General features: G+C 35.1%; 1 protein-coding gene across 2 annotated transcripts in view; it reads right to left on the bottom strand.

The window, feature by feature from the left end:
• Positions 1-16,402, bottom strand: part of LOC109426930 (sodium-dependent nutrient amino acid transporter 1-like) — a 31,639-nt gene extending 15,237 nt beyond the window's left edge. Inside the window, exon 1 of one of the 2 annotated variants that reach the window (XM_062842865.1) lies at positions 16,147-16,402. The gene's annotated coding sequence lies outside the window, so the exon portion shown is untranslated. The remainder of the gene's footprint in view (positions 1-16,146) is intronic. The other variant, XM_062842866.1, reaches the window with a different exon arrangement.
• Positions 16,403-17,742: the final 1,340 nt, after the last annotated feature.

Below are 17,742 nucleotides of genomic sequence, written 5' to 3'. Positions count from 1 at the left end.
TATTTTGTTATCAATATCTCAATAATAACTTATTTTGTTCTTCAATTTAATCCGCATGCTTTACCATTACTTTGTTATTACAATGGCAAAATAAGTTATTTTTATGTTTTTCTGCTACCAAAATTTTGTTATTATTTTTGTTATTTTAACTCTTATTTCAAACAAACAAATAACATATTTTGCCATTCAAACATTCTGTTTTAATGGTAAAATTTGCCATTCTTTTGCCATTAAGCTCTACCCGGGTAAATCTGTTACAAAATGTCAACAATGTTAGATGTCATTTCTTGAAAGAGTGGAGTAAGCCTGCTGGTGTTATGCTACAAAAGTTCAGGTTATTGGACGCAGTGGCTTAATTTCCCCAACAGGGGAGGAAGAAAAAGCCTGCTGTTAATAATTTCAATTTCGAAGCCGGTTTTTGACTAAAATAGCATTATTTATGAACCTGTTCGTTTTTTGAATTTTATAATTCATAAGTTTGGGCATTCTAATAAGTCATTAATTTGATCCAGGTTCAGAATTGACGATGGTAGAATTTGAAAACATCCATAAACTAAATTAAACTTTGAGAGTCATAAAACATGAATACATATTTTGAAATATGGTAGTCCTAAGCAATGGCATATACACGAAAAGTAAACATTAGAGTGGATTAACGTTGTATGGAGAAACTTTTACCTTGATCGCATCAACCCGGAACAAATCTTTTTCAATCTGTATTGGCGTCCAAAACAACTGTGCAAATTTGGAAGCGATTGGTTGCGTCCCCGTATTCCGCATTGCGATTGTAATTTGTATGGAATTTAGTATGGAAAAACGTACTTTTTCGCATTTTATTCATAAGTTGAATTATTTTGTCTAATACAATGTAACTAATGACGTTAAAGTATAGCCTAGGATATGCTGAAAAACCTTGCCGAAGACTGCAAAGCGATCCGACGCTTCTTTAAGAAGTTATTCGCTTGGTAATTTAGGCCAAAAATTGAGATTTTATTATTGATGTTATTCCTTTACATGTTGAATGATAAACTGGGCAATCTGTACGTTAAAACTTTTTTCACAAGGGTTGGATCACTTTGCGGTCTTCGGAAGTTTTTCGGCATTGGACAATTTCCACAAAATTGGTCATTACTGAAATGGAGAAAAACCACATCTTGAAAATTTTACAGAATATAGATGATAAAATTTCCTTTTAAAAATATATTTGTTGGGATCTTCCCGGACATCGACAATAATTCAACAGTTTAATTGCTGAGAAAAGTTGTTTATGATTTCACAAAAAAAAACTGTTTCTACGATGCTTCGTTCTTAAGTTATGATTTTTTAAAGAAGGTGGTGACCTTGATTTTTTCTGTTTTTTTTTCATAGCATTACCTATAAAAACAATCATTAAATTCTGAGAACCTTCGTACCAATTTGTACAATAAAAAAAATCCCCATATGTATCGTTCACAGTAAAATTAGAAAGATATTTATCCCTCTAATACCCAAATTTTTGATTTTGATCTAAATATCATTTTTCGTCATCTAAAATCGATTTAAACATGTTTTGGAAGATGATTCTTTTTAATTCTCGATTTCGTGAATTTCAGTTTTTGATTTTTCTAATTTTTATTTATGAACATTCCCACACATTTATATTTTTCCTGGAAGCCAATTTGGGGAACGGATTTTTTGAGATGAAAACATTTTGAGATTTTATGATTATTGTTGAAATATTATTATTTTAAATTTTTTTCACAGAAAATTTTGTTTTTCGAGTAATTTTAAGGAAAATAATTTCAGAGTGTGTTCGATTCCCTTAAACTATTAAACAAGGATAGAATGATTTGGGAAAAAATTAAAATATGTTAATTGTAGCGATTGAATACAAAATAAACAATGACTTCTAAAAGGTGACTAAAACATCAAATTTTCAATGATTTATAAAAAATCTAAACACCCTTTAAAATACACCAAAAACCATTTTGAGATATACAGAACAGTCCTAAATATCATCCAAAAATAAAAAAAAAAGATTTTCGGCGAAACAAAAATTACAAAAATGCTCAATCTATACCCCGTCTAAAGGCGGGATTGGCTATTAGAGGGTTATTAAGCTACTCACATGCATTGTCCTACTACATTATTCCATTCATTGCACAAACAATAAACAAATTGTTATTGCATAACACTTACGGGTTCAAATGATCAGAAAAAAATTCACAAAAAATATCGACGAAGCACCAATTACTTCAACTTAAAAAACCAACCTCCGTTCAGCAACGGATCCAAAACACGACTGACCCTTCAAGTGGTCGTCGTTTCGTCCTAAAGGACCCCAATCCAAAATCATGTAATTGATTTTCATATTTTGTACTTTGTATCAAGAACCATCTCAAAAGTCGTCTCAAGTTTCAACTTGACGGAGACTTGAAGTGTCCTCTCTCCCATTATTCGTGAGTGCATCGGAAAGTGATGAGCCGCACCCGCCTCGAGGATCTAAACGGTGCGTGATTGTATTCTCGTCCGAAAATTCCGAAAGTACATCAAGCATGGCTAATGAGTGCAATGCAGTGGAAAGAATCTTCCACATGGGGAATCCTTACAACACTGACCGTGTTAAGGGATTCTTCCTGACTGGGGCAATGCTCCACTGACTGGATGGGATGTTATGATTATGGGAAGTGGCATAAGTGGTGTTGGATTTCATTCGCTTTCGATCGGTCAGGTGAAATAGGTTTTAACAATCGACAATGGAATCAATTGAACGGAAATGATTCTGAAGTTTATTTGAAAAATAGGCATAAATCAATTACGCTACGGTAAACGAGGATTAAAACACAAGCCGGAGCACTTGACCAGATTGTATTCCTACGGTTTGCAACTAATAACGAGACAATGCAAACAATGTCAGACTTGATAACAGTGTAAACAAATCAACAGGTTTTACTATTATACTCGGAAAAAGCAGTAAAAAAACGTGTCTGCATTCATAATATTATATTTACATAATGGCTACCTCAATAAAGGCGGCACGTTATTAAACAGCCATCATGATGATGACGATGACGTGCTCAGATAACAATATCAACGGCGAAAATTTGCACTGCGTATGGACTGATAGGAAGTGTTGGATAGTATCATATTGCTGAACAATAAACCAATGAAAGTTTGGGACTACATTTCTTATAAACATGTTTTTTTTTTCAACTAGGATAACGTGGTCAGAAGGAATTGAAATTTAGTAGCTGAATGGCGGAATTCACTTACGCTTTTAGGGAATAACAGAAAATGTCAGTTATTGTTTGTGTTTTCAACATTTATTCCCAGCAAATCAGTAACAAATTTTGTCTTTTATCTATATGAAGCCTATACCCGCAATAATCGGGAAAGAGGGTGGCTCAACTGTTTTGGGTAGGCTACTATTTTTCTCTCGCACAAAAGTTCAACATGCTGTTACTTTAAATAGAAGGCATCAAAAATTCTCAAATTTTGGCTGTTTGTTAACCTGTAATAGACTGGTACAAATTTGAGCTCGATTTTTTAATCTCTTGCAAAGCTAGAAACGTTCTCGTAAACACTATATGTTAGACAACTTTTTTTGAACTGTTATATTTTGGAAACTAGAGAATTGAAATGAATGGAATTTCAAACGTTTATCAACAATATATTTATGCTTCACAAATCTTTAAAACATAGGTATTTTTTGGGCGTTGAAAAAAATTATGATAATTTGACACTTTTTGGATTTTTTTTTTGAAAAAAATGTATTTTTTTTTTATATCAGTGTCATTAAATTTTTGTTTTCATATCCAAAAATTTTCTACTTTTGTTCTCAAGATATCTATAATAAGATATAATAGAGCCTATTTGGATTCGAGGAAGAAAACATTTAGTAATTTTTGTGTGGTGTTGTGAATTTGATTTATTTTCACCTATATGGGTGAAAATGTCCATCCGTTATAACTTTATTGGTCGTTAGAAAATATTACATTTTATATTGTATCAATATATTGTTAAACGTTAAAAATTTCATTCAATTCAGTTCACTGGTTTCCGAGATATGCCAGTTCAAAAATTAGTTGTCCTAAATATAGTGTATTACGAAAAAAGAAACAACGCGAAAGATCAGCCAATCGAGCCAAATGTGTACCAATGATGCACCTATAATAGGTTGACAAACAGTCAAAATTTGAGATTTTTTATGCACTCTATGAAAAGTTACAGCTACTTGAACTTAAAAAAAAAGACACTACACCGTCTTCAACCAGAGGTTGCACAGACTGAACAATCACTTACATTAGGCAACGGACAACACAGATAACACCCAGTAGGCCAGTGGAGGATTTTTCGTTTGACGAAAAGTTTCCTCCAACTGAATCGGGAATCGAACCCTCACTTCGCGGCACTCACAATACGCCTAAACGAAGCCAACTAGATGTTTTTTTCCATAACAGTAACCTAAAATTGAAAGCTTCAATCGATAAACGGACGTTTGAATTCAAAAATTTATTATAGACTGTTTCAGAAATTATAAATACACTTTGTTCATGTTCATTAAAGTAAATGAACTAATCTAATGATTTTTACCTACTTCTTTCAGAGTATTGCATAATGTACTCCATATTTTTATATTTCCTTTCAATTGTCTTGATATTCTAAAGAACAGTCGAGTTCTCTAACAAATAACTTAATTTTCCAATTTCCAAATTTGCATTTGCACAAAGGTATTTTTTAATGATTTCAACATAATTTATCACTGAATACCAAAAATTATCTAAATTTTTATCACATTCGCTTTCTCAACAAGTTGTCAATGGAATGCCTTGATCAAAGTTTGAGAAAAATCGATAAAGGCATTTCCACAACATTTTTTTTCTGAGATCAAGTTTCTTATTTTTTTGAATTTTCTACGGAACATAAGAACAACTACACAGTTTCTTAGCTTTCCTGAACGCATTTAATCTAAACAGACTTATTTTTTCAGTTCATTCGATCCTTCAGATGGCAAAGCTTGCCATACCATAAAAACGAATGCAGTGAGCAGTGATTAAGACATTCGTTTGCTCAACGTTTGTTGTTACTGGTGTTACTGGTGTTGACCGCAATGGTGGTTCTTGATCAAATATTCCAGTAAAAATTACTCTTACCAATCGAGAAATATTTTTTATCATCGATAAAACAATTTTTATTGTGTTTGGAAATTAAATATTTCATCCGTGAGATTTTTTTCTTTTCTATTATGCTACATTTTTGACCACTTTGTGCAACTTCAAATTTTAATCATCTTGTTTACAGAGCCCAATTTTTTAATTTTTACCAGAAACATCAACAAAATTGGTATAATTTGCTTCATTAGCCTGTTTACTATAAGAGCTAGAAGAATCTTTTTTGAATATTGTTCTCAAATTGAAATAGCAGTTAATCGTTAGTGTATTTATAATTTCTGAACCAGTCTATAGTGACACATTTGACCATACATGCCAAACGCATTCAGCAAATAATTTCCGATTTTTGGTATATGTATTCTGTAAATGAACTTTCTATTTTATGACTCACCTAAAGTGCAAATTTTCGGTGAAACCAATCCGTGTGGTCAATTATGATTTTCATATTGCTCAACGTGTGTTTGTACAGATGGGTGATTTATTGGTTTAATTAGGAAAAAAAATCCACAGCTTAGAAGAGATTCAAACCCACTATCCTGTGACGCTTATACGCTAGACTAGTGCTTTACCAACTAAGCTACCGAGGACGAATTTCACCCCAATTCGTATTCGGAGTTGGTAGCACCCTCTCAGATTACAATGAGACTTTCTGGGTGTATAGAACTTGACTAGATAAGCCACTTTGCATACTTAGTTTCTTCAAAAATTATCTAGACTATCTTTTGAAAAGGGCTAAACTTTTTTACCAATTTTTATCAAATGTGTTTAAAAAAATGACTACTCCTACCAGAAAGTGTTGTATGGGTGAAAGTCACTAAATATGGCACTAAATGGCTCAATTTGGTTTTCTTTCATTTTTTTTTTCATTTTGAATTATTTTGTGAAAATCACCCATACAACACTTTTTTGTGGGAGTGGTCATTTTTTTTTACTAAATGCATTTGAAAAAAAAATATGTTTTCAAAAGACAGTCTAGATAAATTTTGAAGAAACTAAGTATGCACAGTGGCTTATCTAGTCAAGGTCTACACTCAAAGAAAGTTTCATTGTAATCTGAGAAGGTGCTGCTAACTCCAAATACGATTTGGGGCAAAATTCGTCATTTCATAAGAGAATACATTTAAGTATTCATTTGAATATAAAAAATGAATTGATTGAATGAATAAGCCAAAATCTCTTTGAATAAATGAGACACAATCTCCTAACAAATTTCATTGGATTCTGAGACGATTACGACCTGCACTGGTTTAGTTTTTGATAACAAAAGACACTGAAAAAAAATCATTTGGACATGAAAAAGTTTTTGTCAGAAAAACTTTTTTTCTTTTAAGGTGCCCATCTTGTAGTGTATGGACGGTTGGTAGGGAACATATTTTTATCTATCTGGAGACAAAAGTTCATCGAAATCGAAGTTGGTGTTTTTTGTAAATCGACTTTGAATTTTTTAAAACGATTTTTTTAGTGTAGGGCTCAATTTTGAATTTTTTCAATATTTTTTTTTTCTTGAAACTTGACGTATTTACTGACAATTACCCATACAACACTTTCTTGTAGGAGTAGTCATTTTTTTTAATAAACACATTAAAAAAACGGTAAAAAAAAGTTTAGCCCTTTTCAAAAGATAGTCTAGATAATTTTTGAAGAAACTAAGTATGCAAAGTGGCTTACCTACACTGAGGAAACTGCAACTCCGAAAATCATACGAACCAACTATGATTTTTTGCCACAAGAATTTCTTGAGAAAATCATAGTTACGAACTATGATTTTGGATTCAAAGTGCCAACTGTTATTGTCATACTGTTACTGTATAAATTTCATAACACTCACTTATGAAAAGCATACCGAAAACGTATAAAAACTGAAACTATGTCTTATGACTATCACACATATTTTCATGAAATAATTTGCACAAATTCAAAAAAATCGCAACCTGGAATCAAACCTGAAACGTCAAGGTTGGCGAGTGCGTGCTTTACTTATTCGCCCATCGACGCTTCGGAAGTTGAAGTGGTTAGAAGCCAATAAAAGGTTTTGCAGTTTTCTGGCAATGGTGTTTCATAACACATCTTATGATTTTTAAACGATGCTCCTTATGAGATTTCTCATACGCCAAGTCTTATGGATTTCGCTTTTCGATGTATGAAAAGCATACGAGAACTATGAAATGATAAAAAAAATAAAAATAAATGATTCATAAGATGGCAACTATGAAAAACATACGAACAGTATCCTCAGTGTAGTCAAGGTCTACACACCCAGAAAGTTTCATTGTCATCTGAGATGGTGCGACCAACATTCGTTCGAGTTGGCGCGAAATCCGCCCGAGTCAATAAATGACACGGCATTTCAGTTGCTACAGATATAGGGAAGATCGGGGCATAATGGACTCCTGGAGAGAAATGGACATCCCTGTTTTGGTCATTTTTCTATTTTCCTTAAGTACCATTTGTATTTGTATATACAGGGGATACTCAAAATAACTGGGACAGGTAAAATTTTCACTTTTCAAAAAATGTTCAACTCGCTGTAACTTTTTGAAAAGGGCATCAAATATTCTCAAATTTTTACTGTAAGTTCATCAACTAGTTGTGTATCAGTGTTCAAATTTGGAAAAGATCGGGCCATTCTACACGAAGTTATAAAGATTCTAGAAAAAGGTATAGTTATCCGATAGCCAACTTTGAGCTGTTATATCTCCTGATTCAATGAACCGAATGCAATGAAATTTTGATCATTTATGACTTATATAATGAACTTTGAAAAACAGTTTACTTAATTTGAAATTATTAATAAGAAAAAAAGTAATGGTGGTTTCATTTATTCTATGTTTTTTAGTAAATTTATCTATTTTTTATATGCATCCCATTACTTTTTCAATTTAATGTCGGTTATTTTGTTACTTCCTTTCAAAACATATTCATATTGAAGTCAATTAGAGGGAATTTAAATAAACGATCATCAACGATCAAATCTGACTATACATGCCAATGGTTGCTACTCCGTTATTGATCTGAGCTGGTACCAAGTGCACTGAGATCCAAATGAATAAGGGCTGGGACACTCCACTTATTCTCAAAGTGCAATTCTAGCAGCTCATACATTTTGGATCAATACCGGCGCCGGCCACGTCCTTATAGTCAGTTGGGAAGGGAAAGGAATGTTAGAGTGTGCTGGTTGTTGCTACTAAAGACCGAGATCACCTCTGCATCCCCACATCCAGCACGGACTGGGGTATTTGTTAGACGGAAAGGATGGGAGATCTGGGAGTCACCGTTGGCTCGGTGATGCGATCCATGGATAGGGGGTTATTTATAGTGTTCGTAAGGTGATAGATTGTGTGGTGAAATGAGGTGAATAAGGTCAAGCGGCACAGCACGCTTTGGTTGCATAACTTGTAGGCGTTATATACACTGTGCTGTGAGTGGAAATTGGAAGGGAGGGAAACGACTTTTTCCCAATTCGTTTCTGGTTCTAGCGATGGCTATGAACATATGAATATACATGAGTTGTATATGTAAAGAAGAGAGAGAGAGATGAAGTGGATAGAAAGATACAAAGTAGGATGAAAAGGGACGGGCCAGGGATTGAACCCATGACCTTCTGCATACGAATCAGAAGCGGTAGCCACTAGACTACCAAGCCCGTCATTTAAATAAACTATAATTACTATCTCGAATTTTGAAACGATGATGAAGTATTGGATAAATTTGTGGTATATTAGAAAAATAATCCAATCGTAATAATTTTCTTTTGTGTAAAGAATTTTAAGTTTAGTCAAAAGCTTTTAATAGCTCATTATAAGTCATAAATGATCAAAATTCTATTGCATTCGGTTCATTGAATCTGGAAGTATAACAGCTCAAAGTTGGCTATCGGATAATTATACCTTTTTCAAGAACCTTTATAACTTCGTGTAGAATGGCTCGATCTTTTCCAAATTTTGACCACTGATACACAACTAGTTGATGAACTTACAGTAAGAATTTGAAAATATTTGATGCCCTTTTCGAAAAGTTACAGCGAGTTGAACATTTTTTGAAAAGCGAAATTTTTACCTATCCCAGTTATTTTGAGTATCCCCTGTAAAAAATATCATTGAAATTTAAATATGTTTTTCATATTCCTATAATTTCGAAGCAGCAGCGAATAAGGTATTCCGAGTGTTTGAGTGTGTCCACCATAAAAATCAGTGAATTATTACATTATCTACGTGTATACGCAGATTTAGCAATGGATGAAGTATTTTATTTTTTGATCGGAATTTACTCAAAATAGCAGTAGTCGATTCGGGGCGAAATGATTACTGGTAATTACGAAAGGATGTACAAGCATTGCACACTGTTAGGCGATTAAGAGAATTTAAAAAAAAAATCAATCCGATTATTTTAGCATGAAGTTTATCTATTCAACTTTGATGTTATATATACTCACCTAAGATGGAGTATTATATCTAGGTTATTGATCTCTGGAGGGAAATAACTTAACTGGTCGATGTAATCAAAGGTATAGCATAAAATATGCAGAGTGCAGGGGTATCCATTTTGTACCTTTCCTGCCAGCCCTAAAAGACACATGGTTTACAATTCACTATTTCTTCATAATAAAGAAATTCTATTTGCTGTAAATGATTGAAATACGTAAGAAACAAGCTAACGTTGTAAGCCAACAGATGTTAAATATGTTAAGTTTTTCTCTTCTGTACAGGTCTAACGCATTGATTTGCTTAGGGTGTCCATTATGCCCCTAATCCCCCTACCGACAGATTTTTTTGAAAGTGATTGCCTAAAGGAATCGCCGAAAAAAAAAAATTCAAAACAATGACACAAGGAGATTCCCCAAGTCATACCCACAAGCAACCTTGAATGATGGTCCATTTTGGATACCTGGGGTCCATTTGGACCCCAAAATTGATCTTCTATATCTTTTGACCCTGACATTTTTTTTCCTCATCTGTAGAGCCTTTTAACCACTGCGTCCATTATTTAGGAATATTGTCGGATTGCTTCTACAAATTTCCAAGGGCTCTAGAAACCCTTTACCAAATACCGCCAATTTTTGATGGGACAGTACTCCACAGTTGCAGAGTAAATGCACACCCGGAGTCGGACATCGTCCTGTCGATGGGCAACGTCGAGCCCGAAACCGGTCGACTTAAAAGGTAAATTTAAATCCTTTTAATTTGTTGTAAGAGCTACAGTGTATCAAACAATTGTCCATACAGCAATTTTTTTGTCAAAATAATTTTTCATTCAAATGTTATTAACTTTTTAATGCGTCAATCAAAAACGCTAAAAATTTGACCAATCATGAATCATATATTCAAGCTCCATTGGTAAAATTTTGAGCGAGATCGAATAAGTTTTCTGAAAGTTATAGAACTTTTAGTGAAACTTATTATATTTTTGAACACATTTTTAAAACATTATATCTCAGTATGTACTCGATGAAATTTTTTCAATTTTTTTTGTGTTACATCTTATACCTAAGGCTTTCGTATGCAGCTTTGTTTGGAGTTTTATATTCACTACAAAAAATATGAAAAATGTGCTTATGTAGCTGACGATGTTTTAAAATTTACCATATTTTGCACATATAATCTGCCAAACGTTTTCCACCAATAAAAGTGCATTAACTGAACCAAAAATCCATAGGACCTACTCTTCATATGTAGTTTAGTAGGTCCTGTATAAAAATATTACATTAAGAGAGTTTAAAAAAGTTGAAAACACTTGGCACTTTTATTGATCAAAATATGATAAATTTCCAAATGACACTCTGAACATGTACAGATTTTTCATATTTTTTGTAGTGAATATAAAACCTCAAACAAAGCTGCATATGAAAGCCTTAGGTATAAGCTGTAACACAAAAAAAGATTGAAAAAGTTTCATCCAATACATATTAAGATATAATGTTTTAAAAATGTGTTCAAAAATCTTATAAGTTTTACTAAAAGTTCTATAACTTTCAGAAAACTTATCCGATCTCGCTCAAAATTTTACCAATGGAGCCTTAATATATGGGTTATACATGGTCAAAATTTCAGCGTTTTTGATTGACGAATAAAAAAGTTATAAACATTTAAATGGAAAATTATTTTGACCAAAAAATTGCTGTACGGACAATTGTTTGATACACTGTATAAGTGTTGTGTCCTGTCTTGCATCGCATCTTATGTGTATTGTCGAGGTTCTTACGTTAGCACAAACCTCAAGAAATTGAAGTGGAGGCAGAGTAAATGTTCGGCAGTTTCGTTTTCCGTTTGACAGAAACGACACTCGGAGGATTGAATTTTTTCAATCTTACTTAGATGGTATTCCAATCCGTGACATTCCAATTAGATTCTACCGTGGGCATTCCCCAAATTTTTAGTTTCATCCGTAGAGCACACTCAGAAGCTCCACAAAAAGGTTCAGGGCCTACAAAGCTTGATGCCGCACCCTGTCTAGCGAGAATGTCGGCATTTTCATTCCCCAGAATTCCACAATGACCGGGCACCCAGTATAAAGTTACCTCGTTCCTACTGGTCAATTGCTTCAGAGAAATAATGAATTCCCACACTAGCTTGGATTGACAAGTGAAAGCTCTTAGCGCATTTAGAGCCGCCTGACTGTCCGAAAAAATACAGATCTTGGCAAACCTATAATTTCTTTCCAGACAAATGTTGACACATTCTAGAATGGCTTGAACTTCCGCTTGTAATACAGTGGGACTGCATCCCATTGCTATAGCTTTACTGATAGCAGGGCCAAAAACACCAGCTCCAGTATTTTCTCCTGTCTTGGACCCATCAGTATAAAATACAATAGAACCTGGACTTGGCCCACCAGCATCCCAAACATAGCGACATGGTTTTACCACTTTGAAGGGAACATCATAGGTGGTCTTCGTTATCATCCAATCTTCTACTGTTTTTATGTCCATATTTAGTTTGAAGTCTTTGATGATCCTCAAATGTCCAACAAGATCCCCGTCTAGGACTTTATTGTAACGCATAAACTGCAGGGCACTTTTTGCCGCTTGTAGTTTAACAAATTGATGCAATGGCAGTATATTGAGAATGGCATCCAAAGCAACTGATGGAGTGCTTTTCATTGCTCCTGTCATAGATATAGTCTTTGTAGCTTACTAAGCTTCCTTTGAGAAGTTACCTCATTTGTTTTGGGCCACCAAACAAGTGAATCATAAGTTATCTTAGGCTGGACTATTGCAGCATAGATCCAGTGAATTATGTTAGGTCTAAGACCCCAAATTTTTCGTAAGGTTTTGCTGCAAACCCAAAGGGCATTCGTACTCTTGGTCAAAACATTGTTTAAATGTGAATTCCAATTCAGTCTTTTGTCCAAAGTTACCCCAAAATGTTTAACTTCTTCCAAAAACTGAAATTGAACATCATATAAAGAAGGTTAAGTTAGATTTATTTTTAACCTTCTAGTAAAAGGCACCATTACAGTTTTTGAAGGGTTAACGTTTAAGCCCTCCTCTTGGCACCATTTGAGGGTAACATTCAACGCAAATTGTAGCCTACTGTATATCGTGTCGTCATTCTTTCCACGTATACAGCTACATCATGCGTATTCAATACCCTCAAAGCCTTGATTGATAAGCTTCTTAAGGAGTTCGTCCACTACCAAAGACCACAATAAGGGCGATAGTACTCCTCCTTGAGGACAGCCCTTCACAGATCTTACTGATAGTTGCGCACCTTCAAGAATGGAAGAGTTCTCTCGATCTCTAAGCATCGATATTATCCATTCAATAATGCATTTATCCAAGCCCCTTGCTTCCATTGCTGAACGCATTGAGCTGTAGGATGCGTTATCGAATGCTCCTTCAATGTCGAGAAAAGCAACTACGGCTATTTCCGTGGCTTGAAACGATTGCCCAATTTTGCTGACTAGCGACTGTGGCGCTGTTATGGTAGATTTGCCTGTTTGATAAGCAAATTGACACTTGCTTAAAGGCATTTCTACTAAGCTGGTTGACTTGATAAAGTCAACAACTATATTCTCCATGGTCTTTAACAGAACATAAGAAAGGCTTATAGGTCGGATGGCTTTAGGTGTTGTTTTATCTCTTTTACATATCAGCTTTAGGAATAAAAACAACATGAACCTTACGCCATGCCATAGGTATGTAAGCTAAAGTGATACTGGCTCGAAATATTTCGGTTAAGAGTGGAACAATCGCTTTTTTCCCTTGTTGAAGTAACGCTGGGAAGATGTCTACGTCTAGTTTGAAGGTATTGCTAAAACAGGGTCAATATGTCATACCAAACCTTTTACAATCATTCCAAAGTTGCCTGGGGTCCAAATGGACCCCAGGTTACCATGGAAGGGTTAAATTTCGAAGGGAATTGCTGAGAGATTTCCCAAATGATTTGTTGGGGGAATTCCTTAATAAATCGATTATCACGTTAGGTTTTTGAATTTAATACGAAAGAGCACTTTTTTCTGAGCCATTCTATTATTAGGGGGATGGCCGGGGCCCGTGGCGTAGTGGCCACACGTTTGCTTCATAAGCAGATGGTCATGGATTCGAACCCAGCTCCGGCACTTTCGTCAGTTGCTCTTTCCCCCTGAGAGCAGCTGACACTGACCCTCTTCTGAGCCCATGGCTCAAATGAACCCGGATACTTGGACATCGGCGAACGGCAACCCATAATGGACCCCCAATCGGACTGGAAACAGGAGCAGCCAAACATCAACATCCTCGTGCTCATCATTCTACCATGATAGGGTAGAAAGTGAAAGCAGCGCAAAGGGAACCAGTTCGATATAGTACAATTAAAATATAATACATTAAGGCACTGTACAAAGTGTATGTACAGCTTCCAATTGGAATTGCTCAGGCAGTGCCCTAGTGAACAATAGAGCTGTAAATTAGGTTAAGTGATTGAAGAATTAAAAAAAAATATTAGGGGGATTCACTTAACAGCGTAAACTGATTAAACTGATTAAACGCCGCGATCACCAAGGCAATCTTTGATTATTTCATTCGCAAAATCATGAACCATTTCAAATAAGCAGAAAATTATGGCTTACGCAGCAATTTAAACTGTTTAGTGAGTACCCCTTTTATTTTAGAACTTCATTTACATACATTAAATCAATTTCGAAGATATATTTTTATATCAATTTTGACAGCTGGACAGACAACTGTCTGTGCAGTACAAAATCTGCCTATTGTCGAACAATTTCGAAATAAATTGCCGACTAAATTTCCTGAGGAAGTGCCGAAATAATAGGGGTACTCACTAAACAGATTAACCTGCTGCGTAAGCCATAATTTTGTGCTTATTTGAAATGTTTCATGATTTTGCGAATGTAATAATCAAAGATTGCCTTGGTGATCGCGACGTTTAATTAGTTTAATCAGTTTACGCTGTTAAGTGAGTCCCCCTAATGTTTTGCCAACAATATACACTTTTTGTATTTCACATTATTTGTGAAAATTATATAGTTTTGAAGAACCACACTTCTCACAATCATACAAAAGGATTTCCATGTTCGTTTGTCGCTATTAAGGTTATGCTCAAACCGAAAATACAAATATGTTGTCCCTGTACGTAATTTTGTGACTATATATATTTAGTAGTTTTTACTATTCATTATTCTCACAATTGATCTAGAAAAGTATTTTATTCATATATCGTATTCTTCTAAATATCAGTAGAAATCATTCGCAAGCATTTGCAACCTCCGTACAAAGATCGAAAAAAGAGTGTAAAATTTTGGTAAAATTCTGTGACATATGATGCACATGATTGGAGCGTGGGATATCACAGAAGTTTACATGACATATCATGTAAAAGTCATAAAATATGATGTAAACTTCCATTATATGTCATGTAATTCAGCATGACTCTGTGTGTTTACATTACATATAACACAAATTTACATGATATATCATGTAAACCATCATAACACTAAGTTTACATGACTGAACTAAAGTTTACATGACGTGTAAATGTCATTATTTCTATCTGTGTATAAAATGCCTTAATCTGTCTGAAGGAGATCGTCATTTCTCTCGGGCAAGAATATTCAGCAGGAACCATATGGCTTTTCATTGTACAGAGTTTTAAATTCCAACTAGAATTCATTCAAGTTTCCGATAAAATATGGGATATTAAGCTCTTTTGGGAAACTTTTAGATCTCTTCGTTATGGAGCGTTTTCACAACCTGCTGAACTCACAAATGTCCTCATAACTTTTCTAGGACAATTTGGCCGACCAATACCCCTCGTGATCTTGCACACAACTGAAAAAACAAAACGATTGGAGAAAGTTAAACATTTTTAAGCAGCGCAACATATTGAAGTTTATTTAACAAGAACCGAAAATATCACAGTTCTCACATTTACTTCGGTTGTTGTTCGGATTACCAATTTCTATAAAATAACTACAGTCACTTGAGGCGATTTTGCTGTTTTTTTTTCTTGCTTAATGACTAAAAAACGACAATTATTTAGGGTAGTTAGGACATACTGTATCAGTAAGTCCACTCCAGAGGCACGTTCTCCTTTATTTGGAAAATGTGTGGTGTGGTCAGGACATATTGTACTCAGTTGTAGTACTTTGAGTATGGTTAAAACGTAGAACATTTTCATAGAAAGTCCTTCTGATCTTTCTTTGCCAATGACATCATCCAAATGCCAATGCCAATGAAAATATCCAAAAAAATCAATTTCATCATGCTGCTGCTTTAAAGCTAAAGTAAGAATTCTTCTAGATTTCATTCCGGTCAAAATCAACGTAAATTGCTCGTCTTTCGTAGAAACTGGTTTTCCGTCCGACATTTCACGCTTCAGTACTTGCACTTGTCGATCAGTTTGAAATTCAATGCCTTATTGGAGTCCCTTTTTCTCTGCATGACATGATACGTCCGCAAAAAGTTTCACATGCTCATATTTCCACTCATCTTCACTTTCATATATCTTCGTTCACATAAATAATCCGCATTTTATATCACTCATAGTTAACACTCTGATACCTTGCACTCACAGCCTTACCCCACGTTGCTCAAGGCTACGCCCTAAATTCACCTGCCCGCAGTATAGATTATTCAAAGCACTATAACCTGATCTCGCACACTTCCAATCAGCAGCTTTTCAACCCCAAACCAAACTGGCGCGATTATTGACTGGATGTAACGCAATAACAATGACTGATCAAAAAATCCGTTGCAGCGTTGGACCATATATCCGAGCCCCGAGATCACGCGGCGACTTCTCGCAACTTGCCCGGCCAAGTGTTACAACGGAACTGAAGCGCCTCAACCGGTGATTATCCTACAATTGCCAACCATCAAACATCAAACGCTCTGGCTGTGGCTTCTCCGACCTGATCGAGGGGTGAATTAGATTGTCTCTATCTTGGCGACCGACGCACACGGCCGCCCGATGGCGGCAGAAACAACAGAAGAGGTTCGATTGTATAGAGATATGCCGCAGACGAGTGATGACAGGCGGTACTCAGTCCCACCACGTGTGTTAACGGCTGGTCGCCGGTTTGAATGCGAATCTTCTTTATGGGGGTTGAATGTGTGGATGGTAGAGCTTTTTTTCTGGGAGCTTTTTCGTATCAAGGTAACGACTGCTTTAATTTCAAAGTTATTTTATGATGAGCCCCAATATACATGAGATCTTTTGTCAATCTATGTGTTCTATGAATACTTCCACAGTTATTGACTGAGAGCTTCCTCTGCCAATGTCTATTTTGCATGTGTAGGGGAACAGAGCCCAAAATGCCAAGATGAGGTAAAATGGCCCAACTCATCAAATCATTCCTGAATGGGACTTGATCATTACTATAGGTGAATGGCGTCAAGATATGTTTGTATTAAACATTCTCCTGGTAGCTAGGCCGCTAAACCCACGGGAAATCTTTTGATTTCCCAATGAAAATTGGCAACTTCCGGTTTTTCGTGCTTGTAATTAAGGTTTTCGGGTGATTTTATTACCAGCCAAGTGTTTCCAAGGAGATTGAGACACACATGGAGGCGCATGTTTGTTGATGTCTACGCTATCCATGTTAGGGGTCATTCAAATACAACGACCATCATTTAGTGGAAAGTAGGGTGACACTCCATGTGTTGAGTAGACGAAAAAAGTAAGATTTTACGAAGCAGTTTTTAAAATCGCTGAAAATCGATGAAAATGCAATAATTTAGTGAATACTTTTGCTGAAGTATCAGCTAATATTATCTAGTTGCTGTTACCACTTTGAAAGTCTAATAAATGGGGTTACCCAAGTGATAATGAATGCTGAACAGTGAGAGTATCAACTGAACAATAGCTGGTTAATGATGTCAATGGCTGAACAAAATGACAGCTGAATATTGGTCTGAAGTATGGCTTGTTCAACTTCTTCAATCAGCAATACATAGATGGCTGAATATCAAGTTGAATAGAATACTATTCATCCGGGTAACCAGCTATAAAACATACACCAACATGCAGAAATAATCATCTGTTGTTCAACCTTAAACCAAATAATTTTTGACAGCTAGACCCAAGCATGTTTTCGTTAAGTCCACATCGCTGCTTCAGCCTCAATACAGATTTAGTTCAACTTATGTTCTTGAATA

The sequence above is a fragment of the Aedes albopictus genome, chromosome 3, assembly GCF_035046485.1.
Source record: "Aedes albopictus strain Foshan chromosome 3, AalbF5, whole genome shotgun sequence".
Taxonomy (NCBI): Eukaryota; Metazoa; Arthropoda; class Insecta; order Diptera; family Culicidae; genus Aedes; species Aedes albopictus.
Note: the sequence above shows the minus strand (reverse complement) of the source record. Positions and strands in the feature narration are given on the sequence as shown.